Source organism: Helicoverpa armigera, chromosome 6, assembly GCF_030705265.1.
Source record: "Helicoverpa armigera isolate CAAS_96S chromosome 6, ASM3070526v1, whole genome shotgun sequence".
Lineage (NCBI taxonomy): Eukaryota > Metazoa > Arthropoda > Insecta > Lepidoptera > Noctuidae > Helicoverpa > Helicoverpa armigera.
In genome coordinates this window covers 10,031,220-10,050,567 of record NC_087125.1, presented here as the reverse complement: position 1 = coordinate 10,050,567, position 19,348 = coordinate 10,031,220, and the positions used below count along the sequence as shown (strand labels likewise).

General features: G+C 40.3%; 1 protein-coding gene across 3 annotated transcripts in view; it reads right to left on the bottom strand.

Moving 5' to 3' along the window:
* Positions 1 to 531: 531 nt before the first annotated feature.
* LOC110371071 (LIM domain transcription factor LMO4) overlaps positions 532 to 19,348 on the bottom strand; it is a 147,027-nt gene continuing 128,210 nt past the window's right edge. For all 3 annotated transcript variants that reach the window (XM_021327158.3, XM_021327157.3, XM_021327159.3), the window contains exon 5: positions 532 to 2,941. The gene's annotated coding sequence lies outside the window, so the exon portion shown is untranslated. The remainder of the gene's footprint in view (positions 2,942 to 19,348) is intronic.

The window sequence follows — 19,348 nt, the reverse complement described above, 5'->3', positions numbered from 1 at the left end:
TTTTTTCTATTACCATTTTAAACTAAACTGCCGTATTTTCCATATAAGGAGTTACTAATTCGAAAGATTCTTTTACTGAATCCAGTTTCAGGCTGCGTAAAAAACTTTCAGAGATCTACTGCACAAAGCCAGTTTAGGGCTATTTTCGATGGAGCCATGTCTTGGTATGGTAGATGTAAAAATTTACCAACTCTTGATAGCATGAATCATAATAGCTTACTAAGGGGTAGGTAGTGGTTTTTTTATTTAAGCTTTCAACCACAGTATACTTAATACTTACTTCGCTTCAACGTACATCCTAATTCATCCAGTTGATGTATATGCATCTTTGGTACATTCAAAAACGTGCTTTCCGAGACACGAAGGATAGATCTCGTTAGGGCTTAAGGTAAAGATGATCTCCCTCCAAGTGCTTACCGCGCCAAGCATTGCTTAACCTTATGATTGATTTTCTCATGCGGCTTTTACTTAGCCACGAACTGTATATTTGTCAGGTAGGTAAGGTATATTTGGGAATTGAAACAGCGTAAATAATTTACAAAATTTTATTTTCTCCTCCTGTCACCGGCTCTCTTAGGCTAGGTATTGTATGTTCTTTCTTTGTGTATTGGTAACACCATAACTGTCGTTCTAACAAACCGCCACAGGCTTCAGGTGTGACTTGAGACCGAAGATCTTGAACGAAAATGACAGACGTATTGTCGGCAACTGCCCGAGCGTTTTTAAAGGGCTATCATATTTTAACCTGTCTGATACTAAGGTCGTTCTCTATAACATAAGTCAGACCAAAACCCTGTGGTGTTTTCCGTAAATTAAACATATCTTTAGATGGCAAGATTCACTAAACGCTAACATTATATTGTATGCCGGCCACAAACATTGTCAGATACAATCTAATGACATACAGTTCTGATTAAAGTTCTAACCACTAAAATCTTGAATTCCAATAAAAGGAAAGTATTTTATCATGAATTTACTAACGTCGTTGAGTATAAAGAATAAATATAGTATTCTGAATGAATATTGAGCTGACTCTATGTAATATTTATATGGAGTTTCAGTCGTCGATATAAACCTTCGGGAAATAATTACTGAACAAAAAACTCATGTTTTTCCTTTTTATTTAATGGTTGTTTCATAATATTTAATAACATTTTTTTTAATACATGTGGGCTATAGGAGCGTCATATCTTTTAAAACGTCCATTTATAAACTGGCACGTGATTGATCATCACACTTTACCGTAAAGGGCAGTATTACTTATTTAAGTACAGAACCTGGATTACGAGAAAAACAGTTTATTTGTTGTTTTCATTATTTCCTTTGGTTTATTTCGCCAACTTTTTCTGCAACGACTTATTCATAGGTACACATATAAAGGAATGTTAGCGTTTAAGGTTACTTATATACAATAACTGTATACATTTAAAAATCGATCGAACAACTGGTAAAACGTAGATCAATATATACAGAGACCGTTATTTACTTGAATTTAAACTTCAAAGATGTTGGCATCAAAATTATTGCTACGAAGTTTTGCGCCCAAACTTTAGCATCGGAACACATTAGGCAATTTTTCTTCAGAAAAGAGTTCCGATTCGTAAACCAAAAGCCATGTAGTAATGTTATTAACTTCCACATTACCATTACGTCAAACAAAAAAAAAATGCTTTTGTGTTTTGAATCGGCTTTTCAAATAAAAGTTGCCTAACAAGCCCTCGCTTAGGTACAAGATGTGTCTACTTAAATCTATGATGTTTATACTAATATTTACAATATAAACGTATTAATAACGAGTCAATTGATTTACAGCTCGTTTACAAAGAAATAACAAAAGACGAGAGAACTATTTACACAGCAAGGTTGCAAATCACAGGGAGGCGTGCGCAAGAAACATTGTTGTTGCGATATATCATAGCGGTAATTAAAATTAAAGTAAAAAGTACAATCTCTGGCAAGATTCGACATTGCTTTCTTACGTTTTATAATATATTTTATGGCTGCCAACAAATATTGCAAGACGCAACGAGTTTTAGGGTCACATGATTCTTTAATTTTTTTTTAACGCAGATGTAACCCCAAATACCCTTTAGGCTAGATTGCATACACTTAATGTATTTATTAATGCAACTTGCTTCTTGAGCGAATACTTCATTTTTAATATTTCGTTCAATTTTATTTAAATTAATGTTTGCTGATAAAATGCATATTCATTTGTTGTTTCGATGGTGAAATTGCAATCTGCGCAAGTACTACAACAGTATTCACAAAATTACGCAGTTACAATTTATTTTGTTCGATGGATCGAGTTCATATAAAATAAAAGAGTGCTTCAAAAACAACAGTTTTTTAACATTAAAGATATGCTTGATCTTTCCACGTCCACCATTAATTATCACTTTAATTTAAAATAGAAACAACACGCTTGTGTTTAACACATCTCGTTCTGTTCAACTCTTAAGTATCAGTAATTTAATGGAAATTTACATATAGCAAGTTAAAGTTATATAAATTGCCATTTTCACAACCGAAATTAAATATGTAGTAGGTACTAACGTATAACTTAACAGTTCACTGACAGAAGAAAAATTGTTACTGACGGCCAGCTTCCCAGCTGTCAGTAATAATTTTGTCTGTGTCGTAAGTTCAATAAATTGTCTGTGGCACAACACTGTCACTCAGTCTCGCCGTCGCTGGCCGGAGACGGGAGATGACATTTGAGGGATGTCGACGGCTTCGTGAGGTCGAGAGCGGGCTCGTGCGAGGGGCCGGGCGCGGCCGGGGCGGGCTGCAGGCTCAACAGGCTCGGGGGTCGGACGTACGGCGAGAGCATGCCGGCCGGGGCCTCCGCCGGCGGACACATCGCGGGCGGCGTCCAGCAAGCAGCGCTCGACGCCTCCGGAGCCATGGCCGCCGCGCTCAAGTACGAACACGACATCATCTGAAACAATTACAAATTCATTTTAAAACATCTCCGGCATAACCTTGAGCGAAATTAGGTTGATTGTGCGTGTAATCTCCGAGAGAGATTGGAGTAAAAACAGGGCTTACATAAATAATGAAATATGTAGTATTATGAGATGAGAGGCCTGAAGAATTCGTGGATGGAGGGGGTTCTGTAATCACGCTAATGGCCAATGCGCAGCATAGCCGCGGGCCCCCCCGCGCCGCCTCTCAAGGAGGCTTTCATGCTAATGCAGATTGGGCGCAGGAGCAACACTAAATCGCATCACATGTCCGACACCTCGTAACTTCGCCGGAACTCTGAACTTATCACTTTGGAAAATTACATAAGAATATAATTTTATTGCAGATCCTAGAGCAAAATTTTTATATATTTTCATCCATAAAATAACAAAATGTTGTATATGGCTTCTCACGTTTGCCAATATATCTTAAAGTAATTGTAAGTAAAGCATTTAGTGGCTATATATCACAGCGCGGGTGCAGGGCGCCGCTCGCGTCCATTTTTCACACATATCGCTGTGAAATTGATTACCTACACAATACACGAGGCGTCCGAACAGCCACTGCTGTTGTCCTAACAACTTGCTTCAATAACACGAGTATGTTGAACTAATATTGTCAAACTTGATATAAGGTACCTTACGAAATTTCTCTCAAAATGTATGAATGGCAAATTGATTTGTAGCTCGGGCGATAGGCTTGTACTGCTATAATAGTTTCATAGTTAATACGGAGTACAAAAGCCTCCACACAATTGGCATAGTTGGAGGCAACAGCTGCTCGCGTACACGGAGTGTTCTAACAATGATATTGTAACTTTAATATTTATTGCACTTGATCAACTCTGTGCAAGTTTTATGGAACTGCCTCCAAACATGCATTATGTCAGCACGCTAAAAACGACGAATTTTAATGCATAAATTAAATTTATCCAAAAGCAACAATCTACTCACGTCAAGTCTTTAAACGAGCAGAACTTAATTAACTTGACGCCATTGTGCCCAAGAACGTAAAGTGCATAATTAAACCCTTCACGTAAATGCTTTGGTTAATATGTTTAAGCGTGGGTATTGCTTTAGGAGACCTAAACTCTCCTATGAGAATAAACAGGGTCTGAGGCGGGCGCGCTGGACGAGCCTCGCCGCACAAATGAATTAGTGGTGTTGTGACCCCCCCCTCGCTCGGCCGGCCGGCGGGCCACGCAGGGCGGGGGGCATGTTGCGATTAAAATATAATTAGGCGCTCGGCAATTGTTTCGCCATCGAGCCAGGTGGTGCGGCTCAGGCGGCTAGGTAAATTAAATAGCCGTATAGGGTTTCCAATTACGTGCGCCCGGTGGCCGCGGAAAACACGCTTATTGCCTAATAATAGGACGGGGGGAGCAATATGAGGATCTTGTGTGGCTGATTAATTATTTCACGCGGCGGCTCGTTCGTGTTAAAAATCGAGGATACCTGTGCGGTGATAGGGGGTGATTGTAACGCGATATTAATTGCTATCAAGACTGAGGTGACTAATAAATCACGTTCACCTACAGTTGGTACTTTCAGCATTAATGAATTCAAACGGGCTGCGATAATTGCGTACCTAATTACGGGCGGACGGAGCTGTCTAATTTATCACTGTCGGATTATGAATTAGGAATGGCGTTAATTAAACATGCATAATATTTGTGGAGGCGATGTAATGGTGTGTTACGGTGGCGCATTTCAGCCTTGTTCACTGCTCTTAATATATGAACATATTATTTTCGCAAGTCTTCTTGCATAATTCAATGCAATTATGATTTGTTATTAATGTTTCATGCATCATGATTATTTTTGTATCTGTATCTATTTTTTGTTCGCAACTAATTATGTGAGTTTTGCACAAGTCTTTTAAAAACAACCATACCTAGTAGTAATAATTTATTCTCTGGTTCCCCAGCCTGGTTTCCCAACATATTAAAAAACACGGATATACTGACTAAAAAGCCCTAATTTCAACAAAACCGCCGTACAACATACAGAGGAAGCCTAGATTTCCATGCACCTTTCTGACCTAACGTCATTATAGTGCAGACGGGGCTGCAATTCGTTAAGGTCAGTTGAGGGCAGTGTGTAACCCCTCATGTGTTTGTAATCAATACCTATAATAGTTCTAAGCTTGAAGCATTTTATTTAGATTGTATTTAGAACACTGGTATTAAAGATGCTAAAATACCATAACTACAAAGTAGGTAAAAATATAGGGTAGCCCAGTTTATGTAGTTTCATCGCTGACCTGAGGGAATTCCTTCAAGTACTCACCAATTTGAATACTTTTTCTGAAAACAAGGATAGGCAATCGTCTAGGCAACACTTATTTACATCCCAATAAAAGACCCTTTCAGACCACGTTTAAAAATTCACGGTATTCATACCCAACTTAATTCAATTAGAATCAAACGTATTGGGGTCAACAAACCGTAAGACCAACTAACGAAGGTACAGGTCGGCAAAAAAGTTGCCAAAAATAGTTCGTGTAAGTGTCTGTATGTGTGTGTGCAACCCTGTAAAGGTCAGGGACACGGTGCCCGGGTCAGGGGGTCGCGTGACCTCGCCCGCTGCACCGTAATCACCGATATACGATATTGCTCAAGAATGGAAGGCTATATTAAACTCGAAACGATTCGTAGCTATTGTACCAGAAACTGCATTATAACCAGTAACCTTAGTTATGCAATCTATACTAAGAAATTCTAAGTTTTCATTACATTCTCCAAGATTCCATTAAATAAACCAAATTACAATGTATTTGCATTAATTTCGGCATCTACATACGTTTAAGCACAGTATTTATTGAATAGACAATAGGCCCGCTTCTAACACAAATTTCGGTTATTACAGACATACCGTAAGGAACTTCTGCGTATGTGCGTTCAATTTAATATCGGCCATTGAATAGAAAACGCCTCTGCGCTCACAATGGTCCATCGGCATTCCATTAACTACTAGAGCAAACACGGGGACGCGTGCGGGCACTAACTCAATACAAAACGATTCCTAGCGAACGATACTCGCACATTCGGGACATTCCTATTCGATTGTAACAACACTAACGACTGTTTATATTGGCGGCGGGTTGGGCCCGATCCGGCCGACAATCGGGGCCCGGACGGACTTTCGCGAGACAATGCAAGACTGGGCCTCAATAATTTAATAGTTGTAGGCGGTGGCGCGGCTTCGAGCGGTCGGCAAACAGTCGGCCGACGTACGACGATATTGCATCGAGGTCTATCGGCCCAAGGTTTATGAAGTAAGCCTTTGTCTTGTACGTGTTGATTAATTGTCTGCCACGTGTGAGACTCGCTTTGTTTTCATTCGAAAGTTCGTTTCCTAATAGAAGTTGTGCATGGAAAGTTTTGGTACTTTGTGCTTTTGTGAATAATTACGCAAAATTAATGAGTTTTGATTTTAAAGAAAGTGGGTGACCGGGTTGGCTTATTTGAGACCGAAGAAACAGTGTACTCTCTGCCAACTAGTTTTTAGACGGAAACAAGAAAAAAAAAACAATTACTTTTTTATTGTAAACATATTTCTATTTTTTAATTTAAATGAAACTTCAGGAGTTTCCTTCTCAAAAATAATTGCAGCGCGGCGAAACTTTGGAAGACCTATGGACTCAGTGAGGATGTCCTTTACAAAGTTTTCCTTTTTCCACGCCATAATGGATGATATGGAGCTCTGAGGCTTAGGGTCAGATGTTAAACTGTTTAGTGGGACTTCATGGAGTATTTTTGTCAATTGAGAACTGGGTGATAATAAATAATAAGAGAAATTAAGTAAACGTATAAATATATTTTTCCTACGAAATGGCGCCTTGCTCACATTTTGGAGAGCAATTTTTCAAAGTATACACTATTCTTTATAACCTCAAACAGATTACCCGAAAAGCTCTACTTAGTAATTTCGCCTAATATGCGAGTGCCATAAACACAACGAGAGCCGCTAAAGATATCGCGAGGTAAGATATAAGAGTGATAGTGAGCGTTGGGCGGGCGGCAATAAATTAGGGCGGGCGGACTAGGGCGGCGTCGCGTGCGCCGCGGCCGTTTGTCGCGTAGCGTGCGCCCGCGCTCATTGCTTATTCATGCACGGTAAGCACGCACAGGTAAGGCGCACACTATCATACAAAAGTGTTGCCCTACCGATAATGGGTTAAACACTGCTATATTACACCGATTGCATACGGAGATTATTTTTGCTAATAAATAGTGCTTTTGGATAATTTGTTGACGGGAAATTTAAAGTTTTGTTTATATAATATTTATCAAATTATATCAAAATAAAACGTACACTTAACTTGAACTAAACATTATATAAAGTGATTTTAAAATATGTACCTACAGGCTATGCGTATGCGTAGTGGTGCGGCTTTGTGTCGCGTCTGTCGGCTCGATGACCGCACATTAATCATCATTCGCGTCTTAGTGATAAGCTCTCATCCGCTGTCAACGCCTGTCTCCACCACTGACAACTTCATCAAATCATCGTATTTAATCCTACAACTTCACTATAAGCTTCCCAGAATAGAGCCTCAATAATAATCACATTTTAATATCATAATTATACACGAGTATCGATAACCCATCTGTTACCTAGATACTTATGAAATCAAGTTCCCGACAAGTTTTACGTTCAAAGCAAAATTTGACTTATACTGGATATATTACTAAGAACTCGTAAAGTTACAATAACGTAGTTGATTCTTACGTAAACTTTAAAGAAATAAGTGTATACGTCAAAGGATTTCGCATAATTCCCGATAACGAGCGTTCGAGTCGCTCTCTTACTTCAAAGCCGCGTTTCAGTTACAGTTTATTATTAATAAAATTTGGGTGGGTTTGGTAGCGGGGAGCGGGGAGCGGGGCGAGCGGAGCGCTCGGCGGCTGTAACGAGCGTGGTCCGCCTCGTTATCGGCAGCGCCGGCCGGTCAGCGCCGCGGAAAATTCGCCCGAAACTGACGCGCGTGAAAATTTAATGAACGGCCGGACGCTAGTTAACTAAAAGGTAAAGTGCACCCTCTTGACGTGTTCGGTAAATATTAATAGTGAGTGTGCTAGCGTGCGCCATTAAAAATGCACGAGTCCGCGGACACGCTGGCCCGCCGGCGGCCGACGCGTTCATTAGCCTCTTTACATGCGGTCCCCGGGCCCTCCTCCAAATTAACTCCAGCTCGAGGCGCGTCGCGCGTCTCAGACTCACATCTCCTACATTATAACAACAAATTAGGATTTTTCCGCCAGCCTGCTTTGTCGTCCAATTTATCCGATAAAATGCGACATTCAATATCGAACTTCCTCGGATGCCGTGCTCTGCGTGGCCTGCGAACACTTCCTGAGAACAAGTTTTACTATTGAAGCCATTTTAAAACTCTTACGGATGCTATTAAGGATAATAGAAACTGTCTAGCTGGAACGATGAGTCCAGGAATTATGTCTGGGACTGGAATGATCTAAGTTTGACTTTTATGTCGTTTTCCGTTTCGAGAAGCGCGGCTTTTCACGGTCCGTGCGAAAAGTCCGTGAGTAAGCGTAGGAGCTGGTCACACTGACGGCTGAAGGCGAGGACGCGGGGAGACGCGGACGAGGGCGCGAGTGAGCCGTGGTGTCTGTTACCGAGTAATGAGGATCGTTAATTATGTATCGCTAGGTGCGTAAGCTTTTCAATTTGGGAACGGTTCAGTGTCGCGGGCTCTCGCGAACGAGGTCAAGGGTTCGCGACTCTCTCAACCCTGAGGGGCTGCCAAATTAATGAGGCACTCCTTTGTAATAAAGAAATAACAAGAACTGCGCACGCGAACCCGGCCTCACCGACTTCGATGTCATTAAAGGCGTCGCGAAGTCTTGAAAGGAGTCGTTACCGCGCCTCGCCTAAACAACTGAGTTTTCATCAACATTCCGAAATATACACATAAATTGCTAAGCACTCACGCTAAGAAAAGGAACATTGAAAATAATGTTCAAAAATTATGAAGAGACGCTGAAATGGAATGAATATAGGAGCTGTAGGATTATAAAGCATGGCCGAATGATTGCAGCACTAATATTGTGTGTCTATTTTAGCAGTAGTTGCAATTGTTTCCCGCAAGTAAGGCAGTGTGTACACGGTTGTGACGGTTCATATTAGTGGAACAGACAGGGTAGATTAGAGCGGGGGTGCGCCCGGTCCCGGCGGCCTGCGGCCACGGGTTTCTAAGTCCCGGCTAATTGGATGAGCCGCCAGGCCAGCCCAATTAGCAGCACCGTTGTGATTCATTTTAATCGGGCGCCCTTATCAGTGCACCACTCAGCGCCGGTGTAACCTTACCTTTAAAATATATTTATTTTTATATGAGCGAAATTAAATTAACTGGACGGCTGTTAAGACGGATTTCATAGCTAAGACCAAGGAAGATGCCTTGACATAGATAGAAATAAATAAAAATTCTAGATAATAGTATTGTATTTCTGCGGGCAAGCAAAATAATTCTAACGTTAAATCTTAGAAGAATTTACTATTTGAAATAAAAGCTATTATTAAGCATGAAAGATTGAATGAGTGTAATTTGACAGGTGTATCTCAGACACATGAATGTCTAGAAAGTTTCACTTTGGAATTTTATATTTTTGTTTGCTTTAAGGATATGATAAAAGCTTAACAAGATGGTAACTTAGTTTTTAAGAATACATTAATTTCTAATTAGGATACTTGTAAGCCTGAAGCGTTTACAAATCTCTGTAAAAGCTCTTCCTAAAAGGTCATTTCCATTTACCATATTAAAAAGTTCCTGTAAACAGGGATTCTAAAAATAAGCATGAATTTGAATAAAATATAACATGTCACTATTTCCCATTTCAATATAAATTATAAAAAAGCATATAATTTTCATAGAGTTCTTGCCATATAACTTCAAAATTATAGGCACTTGTATAAATATGTAACCGGTTTTATCTGGTAAATAAGTCAACAAGATATTAAGAGATAATTATTTTTAGTTCAAACATTTTATTTAACAGCTAGACAGCATTAATTGAAGGTTGTCTATAGTTGTTGCACTTGTGTCTATAACATTAAATAGTTAATTAATATTGTTATTTATATTTATGATCTCTAGGCAACTAGGAAGTCCTGCAATTGAAACATAGTTACTATGCATTCAGCCTTAATTAATTTGCTCAATTAGTTTTAAAGATACTTCCTCTATAAAGATATACACATAGGTAAAGAAAACATGCTTAATATCAGTCCATACCTACCTTGAATACCAAATAAAAAAAAATGAAGGAAAACTACTGAACCGATTCTAGAATATTTTTTCAACTTTAATGTGTATAAAATAAACTTAAATTTTTCTAAACTTTCCCGAGTTAAAACTATTTCAGCACATTTCTGTCTATATTCTTTTAAAAAGCAACGAATTGGTACGAATAAAATTGTCTCTGTCAATTAACATGAAACTTATAAATAACGTCAGTATAGAGGCTAGTGGGGCGACCAAACAACCCGGGAACCCTCTCCTTATCCCGGGAACTCCGTACCTTATCCCGTGACGTAGGCCCGGCCCTAGATAAGAATTAATCAAGCCAGGCCGTCCCGCCAGTCAATGAACGCATTTGAGTGGAAAATAAAAATAGAAGGACAAATTGCTTGTTTCTTTAGACAGTCTATTTCTTTGCATTTTATTGTGATAGTGATAAGTGTAGTTAAGATAGGACACGTGGTGACATTATTTTTCTACTCAGATTCAGTCGATTTTTTTATATCTTTTTGGTAACAAACACGACAGCAAGTAGACTATATACATTTGACTCTTTATGAAATTAATGTCATCAGTTTTCCTTTCTTTGGACAAAATCATAAGCTGTTGAAAAAATTGCAACTACTGCCAGAAACAAGTCAGCCCACAGCCAACCAACAGAACAGAACAATGATAAAAAATCTCAACACCGACCTCCCAACACATCCAACACTACCACAGAAACCAACATACGGAACCAAACTAAAAAAAAAATAACACACAAAAATCTGAGTTTTTCATCAAGCGAAATGCATTCGATCGCGGCATATCAAGCAGAGTCCGTCCATTAACGGCACAAGTTTACAAAACACAAAACAAGCGAGGCCGTGCGAGGGAGACGACAAGAGAAACCACTTCCGCAATGAGATGGGGCACTTCCTGTGATTGAGGGCGCCCATCGGCCGCGCTTCGTCCTGCCGGATCGCGCCCTACACTTGCGAAACTTTCTCTAATGTCAAATTAGCTGTACGAGAAAATTGCGTGCTGTTCTCGAGCGCGAGTTTTTGGACTTCGAGGGTCTTATTAGTGAATGTGGTTGAAGAAGTCTTTATGCCTTGAAGTTATACAGATTCAACAACTATAGTTCCTAACGTTGTAACGTCATTAACTTGTTAAATACCCACGGTTGAATGGTCGTTCGATGAATGACAAGATTTCAATAGAAATTAACTCCTTATTACTTTCTCTTTTCTAAAAGACATTGTACTCATTCATCACCCATTGAGACATCATTCTTAGGAGACTAGAGTCGTTAAATGGTCAACATAATCGACTCCTTAAGTATGTTTAAATAAAGTGGACAATAATAGTACCATATGATCGTTCCTGGTTTAACTGTGTAAATGAAGTCGTATCGTGCACATTTGGCAAATGCGGTGGGTACATATTGTGTAGTAAACGAAGGCACGCATAGTAGTGCTGGCTGTGAACACTGGCTCGCCGTGTAATTTCCAGTGCATCCCGTTCTCATCTCTCTCGCTCAGCTAAGTAATGACTTAGATCCATTCCCGGATAAATAGCAAATTGAATGTGTGCCCCTAGTAGTGTGGCGTGCACCACCCCGTCTGCGAGCCAAGCTGCATGTGTGTGCGTGCGGCCTACGTGTGTGCACTGATAATGCAAGCTGTATATTTTGGTGATTAGTGGCGCTTGCCTATTAATTCTACCAGACTTTAAGTACTTTTTGAGATGAGCGATCGTAATGTCTGAGTGAATAATTATTTCCACATGGCGAATACTTTGCAAAACATTAAACTGGAAGCACCACTCATTTTGGAGGAACCGGGATAGTTAAAACTATGTTTTAAAAACTAATTTTGCAGCGAGGCTGGCTCCGTCGATAACCCGCTACTATTTACAATGTTTTTCGTCGGTCGTATTTTTTGGCTTGTTTTACGGTCGACGAATATGAAAAGTTTTGAGCAGCTCTCTCCGAGAGGCGTAAAGGCGGTTTACGACGCGTCTTCGAGTTGAATGCGCCACATGTTAGCGTGTTCCACTGAATTTCCTCGCGGTATAACCGCATTACACGTGCTCTATGACCTGACCATGAAAATTTTAAACGTCTCGCTTCAAACTAAACGGCTCGTTCTCGCCATCGTAAGTTGGCAACGGGTGCATAATGTACAACCCGCATTTGTTGAGGCGAGTGCTTGCGGTTAGCTTAGAACCGACATCTTTTTAAACATTGCACAATGCAATCCCGACTGGGCCAGCTGCAAAAACTCCCGCTCCGGGACAACAAAGAGATGTCCTTATAAATTCTCGATTAAATTTTGGATACGAGCTCCAATGAACACAAATTCCTAGAGTCGGTCCAATAAAGGACGCCGTGCAGCCGCGTTAGGAGGCCATAAACGAACGTATTATCCATGTAAGGCGGAATAGCCGTTGCACAATTAATTGTTTCATTTTGGGAAACAATTCCCGCTCCTCATTCAATTAAGAGCGGCGACTAAGGGGAGTGGGGCGGCGGGGGGTCGGGCTACCCCGCCCGCTCATGAGACGGACGTATTAATAGCGCCTGCAATATTGATATACTCGTATCGTATCCCACGTACCGCGTTCGAATACGATATTGTTTGTTAGCGAATTCGATTTGTGTCGATCATAAATCTTGCGCCTTATGTTGAATTTAGAGTTGATTGAATTCGCACCGTGGAACGCAAGCGGAAGGAGCGAGTGTCGCGCGAGGCCCGCCGGCATAAAGAGTACGCGTTTACGTTTTAATTAGTGTTTCTGGATGAATAATAGATTAACGAAGCGAGCGATGACGAGCGTTTGCGCGGTGCTCAGGTGATACCGAAGCGGGACTCAATTAGCAAAAACACACAGAATTAAGAGAGACAAACATGTCGGGTGGGACACATGACGAGGCGCCCTCCTCAATCCGAATTTTATATTGCGCCATTCATTATTCATTGTGTTTGTCAAGAAAATTACTGTGGACCTTTTAATATAACTTCCCGAGTCGCACAAACGGAGCTACAAATTGGAGTTGTGAACAAGTTCGCTGGAAGTCGCGACTTAACCTTGGCGATTAGAACTCGCGTGTCGAGCTGTCAAACAAATTTAATTAGGTGCTAAATTAACGAGGATCATTGGGCGTAGTTAGTAAATGGTTCTGTCAAATTAACTTTGGCACAGTATTATGAACATTAGTTCAGTATGTTATTCCGTTAATGTAAGAGAGTATTTAATTTAAAAGATAGCTACGTCTCAGGGCAGAGCTTTCAAATCAGTGGCGTTGGCTGAAGATTTGAGAGCAATCTGTTAGATTGGTTCATTACGGCCTCCATTAGTGGAGTAATGAGTCGCGATGCATGCCGAAGCGAGTGCGGGACAGACGGGCGGGCGGAAGCTGAGTAATGTTTGTTTTGTCTTAGTAGCCACAGTTATTACATAATAACTACAAATAATTTTATGTTCATTCCATAATGGGTGAAATTTCAGAGTAATTACAATATATGAAAGTATGATAACTGGGCTTCCAAAAGAGGTATCAGGTTGCCAAGGTAACTGGGTTGAGGAGATCGGATACGCTTCACTCGCTTCAAGAAAAGCCCATCATGTTTGGGAAAAGGCTAGGCAGATAGTGAGGTGTCGTAGATACTATCTATTATTCTAATACAAGTTTAAGTATGTTCAATAAAATTACATACTAAACTTAACCGACTCATACATTGAACCACGAATAGGTACAATCCAAAAAAAATTTATATACATCTTGTTTATTCCAAATTATTAGGTAATATAAAGTTCATATACATCACTACAATAAACAGGTAAAACTTAACTAGGCACCCACTAAATCATCATCAGCGTTCAACCGCCGCGTTGAGCCCGCCAGTCTGCGCCCTACGTAACGTTTAAGCGAAAATTAGCTGCAGCTTGGTGTGGAGGATTTCGAGTATGAATGCAGGTCGGGTGGTGTCCATTAGCCTAATTGGAGACGCGGCAGCACCGCAGCGCCACCTAGGACATGGCCCTTTGTTATACGAGATACTAAATTTGACTGGAATCTGCTAATAGACCGCTGAAAGCGTGCGGGAGTTTGATGATTTTAGGTCTTTTGATTTTGTCGAATGACGGTATTTTGTTTTGTTTATTTTCAAATTCAAATTCAAATTCAAATTCAAATTCAAATCTTTATTTGCGTTCCATATGTAATACAGGTGGTATTTTTATAAAGTTTAAACAATATATTTTAGGGGTTATATAAAAAGTTATACGGAGCAGTTTTCCCTTTTTTAAATTGTTTTTTTTTATGTACTTTTATGAAATGCCTATGTGGGTATGTACCTTATTGAGACTAAGCTCGTGTGTTACCAATTAAGAATTTCACTACACACATCTCGAACTTTTTTAATTTCAGTTCAAACTTCGTTAAAATACGTATTGGAACTTAGAATTAATTAACTGTTTAAAACTTAATACATGACTAATGAGAAACCCTAAGTTGCGCTTATACTCATAGCATTACGACAAAAGGTAAGGGGTGGGCGGCAGCTCCTTCTAATTAAATGGTAAACTTTCATGAGCTCCCCCTCCCCCCCCGGTCCCGCTAATTAATGCGCCCACGGAAAGCCGCTCGGACGTCTCGCCTTACGACCCTGAGACACTACGTCTTACGTGGACCCGACTCATTCATAACTACTCAACTATATCGAATTCGTAATCAAACATTTTTAAAACCAAAATGGATTCAAAGTTTCTTTCGATCTCAAGTACCAATGCGAACACGGCAATCCTTTTAGTAAGCGCTAAAAACTACGTCAGAGGAAGTCAATCCGCGGGCAGGTGCCGGGCGGGCCCGCGGCCGCCGCCGGCTGCTCGCTAAACGTATTGTCGTGTACCGCTTCTGATGTGGTCGAAACTAAACCCCAACTACTTAATTGAAAACCGTAATAGAGAATTCAAATACACGGTATCCCTTTTGATCGCTATATTGGAGGTGCGATGGAAAATTAATTGATCGTCTCGATAATGTGTCGTGTAATGGAATACAATTGTAGTGGATAACCGATATCAAAATGGAAACGCTCGCCGGCTGGAATTTAAATGTGCGAAATTTTCTCTCTAAATAATCCTGAATTAATTCAAATCACTGTTAGTAATAAACGTCTGCGCTAGCGCCGCAGCATCTACTGGGAGCCCGAAGAATACGGTAAAATGTTCCAAGTTTCTTCAAGCAATCAAGGCTTAATACCGTAGTGAAGTTTCAAGTTGGGAAATTATAGGGCGCGGGGTGAGACGCGGGCGGGGCGGACGTCCGCCGCGTGTCATCTCGTAACATCAAAAATGCATTTAAATTCTGCGCAATAAAAAACAGCGGCGGGAAGTTTCACAGCGGCCCGGGGATTGAAGACGCCTGCCTCCAACCCGTGCGCTTTATAGCACTACACAATTCTGTCCACCCGCACTTTACACGATCCCCGATCTACTTACTAATAAAAGTGTTTCAGAAAATAACTGCGATCTGAGCGAGAAAGCGAACCAAATATAAATAAGGCTTTCGCCAAGTCTGTGCCAGGATTGTTAGTACAAGCAATTGCCTCATTGTATCGAAGAGTTCTCCCTACAAGAGTCTCAATAGCTCTCCGGAACCCTCATTTCTTGTTGTTTAAGTTTAGCAGCGCACTCATACTAGTGTACTGAACCTGAATTCATTCCAGACTAGAAAAAAAGACAATTTTTGTCTACTAAAAATATTCTTGCTTTACATATTAGGTAGCAACCCAAGTATGACAGAATATTTACAGAAAAAACAAGAAATTGACAGAACGAAAATACAGTAAATTAGCATAGGTACACGTGCAGCTGTGTTTATTGAAAGTGCAGAGAGAGTCATAACAGGTGATAACTGCGACTCGCTCAAAAAAACTGAAGGGAAAATATTTTCCGTGTCCGGGCCGCGCTCGTCCCGGGCCGGCTCCCTCGGTCGGCTTGATGCGATAATTAGCCCGCCCACTGTCGGATAATTGCGGGATCCGATATTGTACCGGACATTTCAAGAATTGTTTACAGACAACGATTTTAAGCGTTCGACTTTATTTCCGATTCAATTTCATCGTGATATTTTTGTTTTTGTGAAGCCAATTTATGGTGGATGTTTCGACTGAAATAATAGTGCATGTTAAATCATTTTTAACTTTAACGTGTGACTAATATCACAATTTAATTATTTTGTTTTACTAAAATTAATCCAAGAATAATTAAAATTAATCAAACCACATAATCTGCAAACACAAGGCTACAAACATTCGATAATTACAACCACATTCCATTACCGTTTATAAATTGAATAATATACAAAGGAAACGTCACAATAACGCACTCGCAGTTACAATAATACAAACTAATTACGTTGTGACGGGAATTCTTTCATTAGCGAAATGAAACATGTCCGCCGCTGTGACCGAACCACCCTATCAATTACAAAGCAATGCAATTACATTCGGTACCTAATAAGCCACTTTATGGTACACGTAAAATACGACAATTTAACAGGAAATTAAAGTTGGTGCCGCAAACCACGGACGTCATTTCGCAATAGTTTGTCCAATTTATCAGTGTTGAGAGTCGTTAGGAAATAATCGTAATCGAAGCGAGCTCTGCGCTGAACAATATGGACCGATGTCGGCCTCTCTAATTGGCCCTTACCTGGAGCGCACTCGAGAATGATAAAGCCCCCATTAGCCGCCCTATTATTTACCTACTCGTCATTAGCGTAGACTTCATTAGGATAACGAGATAACGGAGCCGGGACTCGAGTACTCAGCCCGTGCAGTATTTTTGGTGTTTTTGAGCGAATTTCATGGAATCCTGACGATCTAATAGATTCTAAGAAAGCGGACTACTCGCAAATGTATAAGAGTGGCAGTTTATTCTTGTCCCAATGGCTAATAGTTTCTAGCGTTTACCTGTAGATTAAATTCCTTGCATCTTGTATTATTTTAAGTTTATCCATAATTTTAATAGATCTTTAAAATACGATATTCCTACTTTAAGTTTTCTATCTAGGTAGTATTTCCTTGAACTAATTATAATACCACGTAACAATAACGAGAGGAAAGGGATCGTTACCTCGATCAGGCGTATTACTCGCGAAGTGGTATGATAACAAGCGGCGTTCGGAAGAATCACCTAATTATTTCCGAGTATTTCCGCGCTTTTCAATGTAAAGTTAAATTATGATGTGCGAATAGGCAATAGGGACCACCCGATAGCGGCATTATAGTGAATGTGTTATTAAGATCGATATCGAGAGCAGGAAAAATGGATGCACCAGCCCTCGGCGCGGTACCACAAAAAACATACCGAATTTATTGTTAATTATAAAACTCCGGCGCGGAACATTAACGCAGAGATGCGATACCCTGATAGCCGCTCGTCTATTTATTTATTATTTAGATATCGGCCGGTGCGGTCACGACTCCATATTGTTTCGCTGTAATGGCATTAATGACCTCGGTTTAAAGTTGAAGTGTTAATTTGATTTAAAATTATGCTCCTGATTACAATCTTCACGTTCAACTTTCGCCCCGAAGCTTTAATTACGGCGGTGATCCCCGATGGAGCCGGCGTGATATGACCCCCTCGCGTTCATAATACGCTCGATGCTAATAAAAGCTGGACGTAAACCACATCGGCTAGTAAACCTTGCTGCAATGCAGCTTAATGCACGAGTTGACATTATAAAAGTTAGAATTAATGATTTTAATCTCATTCGCCTTATTGCTGAATGTACGCTTTACGGCGCATGTGTTTAGTGACAAATTATGCAAAGTGTTGGCCGTTTTAATGCAAAGATGCCAGCTCTATGGACGAGGTAGCTGCCTAGATTGCTATCGAAACATTAAAAAACAATTGCACAGCCATGCCTTTTTGTATGTTTGCAGTATATTTCGTTTTAACTGAGTGAGTTCTAAAGTATTTTAAAATAAAAGAGTAAGATAAGGATAATAAACCCTTTATCGCGAATGCTATGTAGTTAACTTAAATGAGCATTTTAAATACAGTTTCTGTTTAACATACAATAGTGGCTAAGGTTTCTGAGACGGTTTCCAAGGTTCGCCTCATAACGGAAACATTTGATTCAGGTGTTGACGGCGGCGAATTAAACTCAAAACCGATCGGTAAAGAACAACAAACGCACTGCGTGGTCCTAACTAACGCGTTAGTGTGTCACTTGATCTAATACTACAATATGCAGTGACGCAGCTGATAACCCAATGGAAAATGCATCACAAACTAAGTTCAGTCTATTATAAAAATGCTTAAAGTGGCAATAAATCGACCCCGCAAATAGAAAAGTGAGAAACAATTTTCAGATGTAACAAAATTGCCATCGTTAGAAGTGATTATACCAATTACGTTTGATGCTTTAGTGAAAAGAAATGTGCAATATTTTTTACCCTGGAAAATAAGAATTGACGTATCGGGAGCGGGCCGCGGGGCGAGCGGCCGCGGACTGAGTTACGACCGCCGGTACTCGTAAACGTCACATTAATTAGCATGCCCACTAATGAGGAGTTATGGCGCTCTAATGAGAGGGCTTGTACTCGACGTATTTATTAACGTACGCCCAGCGACGGCCCGGCCGTTGCTAATCTGATAGATTTACTAACATAACGCAATAACGTCTTTTTGAAGAAAATTTTGCTGTTTAGCAAGAGCTCCAGTCTTTAGAGTTAATTGTTTAAGATAAACCATCCGACAAGTAAGGCCGCAGTGACAAGTTAATTACATAATTAAACGCTTGCCACATACCTAATTGCATATAAGTGTGCGCAGATTTTTTGCTAAGTAAATAGCTGTTGGGTTAGCAAGGTCCCGTCAATGTAGCGAGCTGATTAAAATTCTGTCATAATTTGTTCTGGCGCAGATAATGAAGACACGGTCCTTCTGTACAACCCGTTCCCGTGATTGAGATAAGTGTGATTCGATGTTAAACAAAACCGTGCGAAAGAACAAAGCGCGCGTTACCCCCACAATGGAGGGGTGAAAAAGACGTTAATAATATTCGTCAAAGCACTCTGGTTACATTAAATCAATTTGCCCTTTCCGCGCGGTAAGTAGC